Here is an 8,031-nt window from a genome sequence, read left to right as displayed (position 1 = left end):
AAGTTTTTTATTCTGACAGTATAAGACACGTTTGGTACAGCTTAGGCAAAAACACAACCAAGTTCTAATTTGTGACCGAGCTGGGTTTTAAAGGCCACTGAGGCTTTTTGTTTCTCTCTGGGCACCCCATGTACCCTGAAGAGAAGCCAGGGGTTTGATAAACCCCAATTCAAAGGGGCCACATGTTCCCTCCCAGTGTGTAATGCTGCTCTGTGGCCCCATGATGTCATCCAGAATCAAACCGCTCCCGAGGTGGCAAACATCACAGAGACACAGTCGAGATTGGTCTTATATTGACCAAAGAGAAGGAGCCACGGACAGACACGCACACACACAGTGTTCATGGTGGACCACGCAGCCTGACAATCGGCTGGCTCAAAGCCCAGCTCCCCCTCAGGCTGCAGCAGAGTGGATTCAAAAAACTGGGATTTACATTAGAGCAACATCTTATTTATACATTTCTTTGGTCATGACTTGCAGCTGCATTTGTCTTAAACTGTCTTTAATTGGAATGCATATCATATCAATTTCATTTTAACTCACAATATCAGACTCAAAGTCTCAGGTGCAACATTCAGCAATTTGCCTTCAAAGTAAAAGCACATTTGTTTTGTTGCTGCAATGTTTCATATTGAGCTGAATAACAGAGCCTTTATTTTGAGTTGTGAACATCAGTTAAGTAAATCTTTGTAACTTAGCTATAGGCCACACATCTGAATATTAATAAAGTAAATTGAGTTTCATTTTATGGAAAACATACTCTGGAATGTTGGTGTAAATGAACATAAAAAGGTTGATCATGAATGCACATCGGTTTCAATGCAGATAAACCAGGTAGGATGAATGTGCAGTTTTCTAGCTTCACTCTGCTCTGCACACAAACACCAAAAAGTGAAAGTATATTGCTGAACTGTTTGGGGAGAACTCACTAATGCAAGGAATAATTCTGAAGTAGCTCTGGAGCGTTAACACAGGACAAGAGAACATCCCATTACAAACAGGCAGGTTTAGAAAGGGCGCTGCATTACTAAGTTAATACAAAGGTTTCAGTGGTGCAGTCCTTTTGGTGCTGAGGTGAAAGTTCATCACAAAGTCCTCCATGAAGGCTGCCTGGAGGCTCTGCTTCACTGTTTTCCTTTTGCTAAAGAAGCATTTCTTCAGGATTAGGTACTCTTTTTAAAAAAAAGCTAATGTTGAAAATGAAATTAAAATTATACCAGTGATAAATTAAGAAATCCCTGCAGGCAAGGTTTCCACCAGAGACTGTTTAAAAACAGGGAACACTCTGCTGTCTGCTGCTCAATGTCACCACTCTTGATGATGACACATTTACACATGACATTATTAAATTGTTTGAAAACCCACTGAGACGATGTTTAAGACCTTAATTAAATGAAACAAAGAACCAGATAACGTCTGTCTAAATATGTTTAATTCACTGTCGTTTTAGTTTAATAATTACATTTCATTTAGCTGACGCTTTTATCCAAAGCGACTTACAATATGTGCATTCAAATATCATGGTACAAACCCAGAACAGCAAGAATCATTAGCATTAACTTCAAAAGCAAAACCACAAATAATACATGTAAGTGCTACACATCAGAGCAAGTAAACTTCATTTATTTATTTATTTTTTGAATTGGATATTAGACACCATCTCCTTAACCAAGGTGTAGTCAGGAGAGATGTGTCTTTGGTCTGCGGCAGAATATGTGTAGACTTTCTGTGTCAATGGGAAGCTTGTTCCACCATTTGGGAGCCAGGACAGTAAACAGTTTTGTTGAGTGGCTAGTTGTCCCTCACAGTGAGGGAGCAGGAAGCCGATTTGGCCGATGCAGAGCAAAGTGGACAGGCTGGGGTGTAAGGTTTGACCATGTCCTGGATGTAGACTGAGCCGGATCCGTTCGCAGCACATAGCGTCTTGAAGCAGATGCGAGCAGCCACTGGTAACCAGTGAAGGGAGCGGAGGAGCAGTGTCATGTGACTGAACTTAGGTAGGTTGAAGCCCAGTCAAGCTGCTGCATTCTGGATGAGCTGTAGAGCCTTACCCTAGAAGGAAAAGTAGTTTGCTCCTGTCGAGGTTGATTTTCAGATGGTGTGCGGACATCCACTGAGAGATGTCAGACAGACAGGCAGAGATTCCTGCTGCTACCTGGGTTTCAGATTGGGGAAAAGAGAGAATTAGTTGGGTGTGATCTGCGTAGCTGTGGAAGGAAAAGCCATGTAAGTGAATGACAGAGCCGAGAGAGTTGGAGTACAACTATCTCGGCTAGTGATATCTAGTGTTGAAGTTGCATGTTACAGCTGAACACCCCTCACCTCACCCTCTCCTTCCAAACATGAGAAAGAACCTGTGGTAGCTTCAGTTGTCATAAAAACTCAAAAGGTGTTTAGTTTGTCCAGTCTGGACTAATGTAAAAAACATGGCGGCCTTCGTAGAGAGGGTCCCCTCGATGTAAATATAAAGTATTTAAATATAAAGGGCCTTTTCTGGGGTGAAGAAAAATATGTCATACAATTTAGATGAAATGAACTAGTGAAAACATCATGAGGATTATTCTACATTAAATTTCTGCCAATAGTTGCTTGAACTCTTCTTCTCAAATGAAATAATGTTTGGATGTTCATTTTGCTGGTATTAATACCATATTGATTTTACAGTGGCAACAAAATAAACAAAGTGAACTACTTCTTTTTTGCTATTTAGTTATTCATAAAGGTTAGCAAATACAGTAGCTGAATTGACAACACACCGACATCAGACGCCCGCCTGTCTACAAACCAATCAGTCAAGTATATGTAGAGGCAGCACATGTAGGTGATGATGTCAGTACGTGCGACATATGTCATACACAAGTCTTAGGCGTGCTCCCTAAATTACAATGTGAAACCAAAACTAACCAGATCAAATGTAAACGATTTATAAACAAATGAACACAATGAAAAAGTTCTAAAGCTCATTAACACTATTGAGTTACCTGATATTCAGGTTTATGTATTTAAAAGTCAATTCATATTCATTTACAAGTCCAACTTGTAAATTGTCAGATTTTAAGTTTTCATCTGCAGTACCTGAAATTAAACACAAAAACCTGTCTATCTTGGCCGAAGGCAGTGACTCCTGGTCCAGTATGTAACGGACCATAATAACACCATATAGTTTTTAGTTCCAGCATGTATTCTGATACATATAATGAGTTAACAAGTGCAGTGTAGAGGTGCTGGTGAGCAACTTCTTTAGTAGAGCCTCGCTCCCAGCTTACATGTGCTTCCTGTCTCTAGGTCACCTACCCAAGGAAGCAAATAAGCAACTAGAATTTAGTGCTGCAGACAGTACGTATGATTAAAAAAGGCAAATATCACCGGAACACAAACCCCAAGTAAAAAAATGAATTTATGACTTAATAATAAAGAAGATCCATTATTATAAGGTTGTATACTGCAGCATGATTTATTAAACTTGATGAATGGATTACAACTCACTGAATACTTGATGAATGCCTGCACCTGTTTATCCTCCCAAAGGATAAACAAAGACTCCTATATGGGCAAATACTGAACCCCAAAATACCCCAGAAGATTGAACCACCAGAGTGTGATAGTGTGTCATAGGGTGCATGCAGGCAGTCATTTAGTCCCAATGAAATGATTAATCATTTTTATTACAGTCCTGTGAGGGCCACAGATAGCGGCTTTATTTTTCTTTTTTTTTATCGCCGGCTTTAATTGTTAAATTATTAAAGTGACATTGGTGAACTCAAAAAAGATCAGAAAATGTCAGGTTATTATAAGGAATGCTGTCAGTGGTAACTATACGACACACAGTAAAATATGTGTTGTTAGGTAGATTATATGAAATGACTCATTAAAAGGCACCAGATGTGTTTTGAAGGTAATAACTGTGTCCTGATAAGGAAACAGTGGGTGGATAATGTTTGACAGGACCGTGGTGATGACGGATCAAAGGTCCAAGTCTGTTTTCCTGGTTAGATCCACCTTCACACTTCAGAGGGATTTCTGTTTGGGACTGAGTGTAAATCTGATTCAGGTGAGTTTGTTTCTGAAAATACCCTCAGTCATTACCGCAGTGGATCTTATACGAACCGCTGTCCAACACATGTGCATATGTTAAATCCCAAGGCTTTACGGTGTGTGAAGGGAGCGGCCTCATCTTTGGCATCATGGTGGAGCTGGCTTTCTACCCAGCGGTTGCTCTGATATATTTTTTCGGAGTGATGAAAGCAACGCAGGATGATCGGGTGGAGCTGGACGACCGAGCGTCGATGAACGTGTTCTGTCTGTTCGTGCTGGTGCAGCCGCTGTGTCTGGTGCTGGGAGGATACACGGGCATGGCCACGTACCTTCTCACAGCTCTGGTCTCCTACAACTTTCTGCCTTGGAGGAAGAAGAAAGAACTCGCAAAGGGAAAAGAATCAAAGAAGAAGACAAAGTGAGAACAAAGAACACGCACTGTGTGGAGATTAAGAGAAACTGACTTCTGTGTAGGAGGACATTTTTTATATAATAAAGCATGTAAATCTTTCGGTGTGAATAAGTGAATGTGTTGCTAAACCATACAGCAGTCATTTAACCTGCTTCCATAAATCATCTGCAGTTGTATGCATCTGTGCTTTATAAAGGTACATTTAGTTCTCTGCAAAGACAGTGAGTCATTTTATGATTCCTAATGCAGCAAATAGATCGGAAGCTTTCATTTAAAGCAATTAGCCATCATAGCTGAACTGACTAACAGAACATAGGATAAAGGCCTCTACGAAGATGTCAGCTACAAATAATAATAATCCATAAAGGCCAATGCTATCTCAAAACCAGACCTATAGAGTTGGATTCAACATTATTTTGGGATTCAATGTTATTTTTCAAATAATTTTCCTAATCCAAAATGTGAATCCATAATTTTAAGTGAGAAAATTGATGGATGATCAATGGACATTTTTTCCTTTTTATTACTAAATGGTAAACTGTCTATATTTACCTTCTGTTTATTGGGCGACTCACTCTATACACGGAATTGTGAATACATTCTGGGTCTTCATATGAAAGCATATTGCTCTGGAGCGTGTGAAGTTATTCAGTGAAGAATGAGAAAGAAGTAACTGCCTCTTCCCACCCTTGACTTTACATTGAACAACTGCATGTGTTGCCCTTTGAGTTTCAGTTGAGTCTACATATGATTACAACTCTGTGGATACCTCACTGAACCCCACTGTGACCTATCTCTGAATGATTAAAACATTAAACACACACAGCCACACACAGAATTTTCAATTATCCAGCCATGTTCTCGAAGGACCGTGTGTCCCTCTGATGTGGCTAAGCCTGGTAGCGTGGAGTGTGTGTGATGTCTAAAACCGGATTCAAAGAGAGCGAGTACAATGGGATTAGACCGTGCCATTTGGTTGATAGTCCATGGCTTTGTTCAGCCGTCTTGCTGATGCTCATTGTGTACATCTGAGAAACGGGGGGGCATTTTTTGATGATGTTTACTTTCTCAGCATTAAAATCGTCTCTGAGCTTGAATTAAATCATTTTCTGGGCTGTGAACGTGTCTCCGTCTCTCACAGGGCCTTTTCTTTATCTCTCTTCCTCTAAGTGTGAATTTATGTAAGGGATAACCTCGAGTGTCATAAAGGTTGTATTTCCACTGTTCCACTTTTTCCACCACATCTTCTTTCAAGACGGTTTAGTTTGGCTCTCTACATGTCTGCACCATATCCTGCATAAACATGTATGCATTGTATGTTACATAAGTGTAGTAGCTGTTTTCTGTATGCTCTATTATTTAAACATCTGGACATCTGAACCTTCCTGAATCTCCATGTTCATTCACTGCCTTTTTCTACAGGCTTCTACTCTCGGCCACTCCTTTTAGCTGAATAACCTCCGATAGTTGTTCTTCATCTATCCATCTGACTGAGGGGGGAGCTCCAGTCTATAGGCTGTATCAGCCTGTGAGATTATTTAATCTGACAGCAGAACAACAGATGAAAAAATATTAAATAATAGTATTTATAAGAAACATAATACAAGAAAACCTTGTTTTTTTATTTCTGTAACAAAACCAGATTGCATAAAATGGTACACTAACATGTCCTTCACTGTGGTGCCTTCTGGCTGTATGCCTGTCAGATCACGTACAGGGTAAAGGAAACTCATGCACAGCTATTACAGTGTTGCAGATGTGGAATGTTCCAGAAGAAATCTAGATCAGGGGGCGGATCCAGGAATTTTCTTTCACTTTTCTTAACATTCAAGACAGAGTTTTTCAACATTTTCCTTGATTTGTCACAGAAAAATTCATGGATCATGATAAAGAAAATCATGTTTAGAGGACTGATATTTATGAGTGTGTTTAATTTGGTGCAGATCCAACTTTAAATCCAGATCTAGTGAATTTAAAAGTGGTTTCATAAGAGGACTGTCGGGTCTGAGGTATGTATTCTAGTGAGTGCCATTCTAGTTTCTTTCTGTTGAGGTAAAGGATAAGCCAGAGTGTCTAGTTTAAGGGGACAAGCTTGCAGGGATGGAGAGGGTCCATCTGGAGTGTCACTACAGCTGGAAACATACATAAGTCCAGCAAAGGATAACTCAGTCACTCAAATAATCATCACTACTATCTGACATCAGATCCCTCACCAACGAGAAGCCGTTCCAGCCATCACACTAGAGAGGTTAGTCTGATGTCTGTTTAATGATTTAGTATGGCCCTTATGGAATGTAATACAAATTTTAAATTAAAATGACTGTTGAAAGGAGAAAGGTTCCCCACCCATGATCTAAGTCCTTCAAGTTTGTCTCCATAATACTGTTATTTATCTCATGGATTTATTTACCTTCTTCCATGACAAATATTTACCAATCAACTCTCCACTGAGGAGATTATCTACCTATTTACTTGCTTAACAACCACACAATGTTCACCAGTTACTAAATGTTACTGTCTGTCATTTGATGCTTGGCAGATGTTAGCGTAGTGGTTTATTAGAGCTTTTAAAAACAGCTGCCTGTCTGGAAACACTCATGAGAACAGTGAGTGTGACCAACAGCAGCGAGCTGGAAAATCCAAACAATGAGCTGAAAGACAGTAAAATGCTCTGTACAGCTGAGCATCTTTGATTTCATCACTTCAAGTGTCATCAGACACATATACATTGACAAGTAGCTTTAAATTTACTTCACTTCCAATGTAGGTAGCTTACAGATGTGGGCCGTGTGGCAGTGAGTGTCAGGGAATTCATTATTTATATACACTCTAATTCCTTTACAACTGTGTATGACTTGTGCCTGACCTGAATTATTGAGCTTCATGCTTTAGATGAGATGTTTTATGATTTGTGTATACGTTTTATGTGCTGCACGTCTCAAGTGAGTGCTCAAGTCTGTGCCTTTGTGTCTAAGGGTCTCATTGCATTATCCATATCAGCAGATGGAAGCAGCTAGTGTGACTGGGTTTAATGGTGGAGCCCTGTGAATTGAGATGTTAGAGCTGGACAAAATGGCTGCTTCATTTCCTGGATCTGTCATATGTTGTGTAATGGAAGTGTTTAAAATGTGAAGGAGGACAACATGAGGAACATGAACATGACATTCAGAATCAATCTCTCAATCAGAACAGCCAGAGCTCTCAAGCAAGCTGGCATTCCCTGGACCACAGGGGGCAGCTTGCTGGAATAGAAAGCCACTGGGCGATAATTGGAACCATGTTTGTGGACTAGAATGCCCGAGGTGAAGCCATCGCCTTCATGTACGAATAGACTGAAAGGCATCGAGTAGTCGTGCAGACCCGGTGCTGGAGCAGTGGATAGAGTTGTCTGAATGAGTTGAACCATGCTAGGACCTCTAGGAGGTTATGAGATTACTAATATCAGTGTGACATTCTCACAAGGACAATGCTAACACACACTGATATTTAGTAGTTCATATTTACCATAGTCACCTTCTTAGTGGTTGTGATCATGGTTCCATGCTAGCTTCTGCTGCTAAGCATGAAAGTCAAACAGCTGAGGC

At 40.2% G+C, this 8,031-nt stretch overlaps 1 long non-coding RNA gene across 1 annotated transcript; it reads left to right on the top strand.

Annotated features, from left to right (window-relative positions):
• Positions 1–3,959: 3,959 nt before the first annotated feature.
• On the top strand, positions 3,960–5,827 carry LOC109629078 (uncharacterized). The gene is made up of 2 exons (XR_002202688.2): positions 3,960–4,051; positions 4,144–5,827. It is a non-coding gene; the product is annotated as an uncharacterized lncRNA (long non-coding RNA).
• Positions 5,828–8,031: the final 2,204 nt, after the last annotated feature.

This window comes from Paralichthys olivaceus, chromosome 2 (assembly GCF_024713975.1).
Source record: "Paralichthys olivaceus isolate ysfri-2021 chromosome 2, ASM2471397v2, whole genome shotgun sequence".
Taxonomy (NCBI): domain Eukaryota; kingdom Metazoa; phylum Chordata; class Actinopteri; order Pleuronectiformes; family Paralichthyidae; genus Paralichthys; species Paralichthys olivaceus.
The sequence above is the reverse complement of the archived record's forward strand: the minus strand, read 5'-3'. Positions and strand labels throughout refer to the sequence as shown.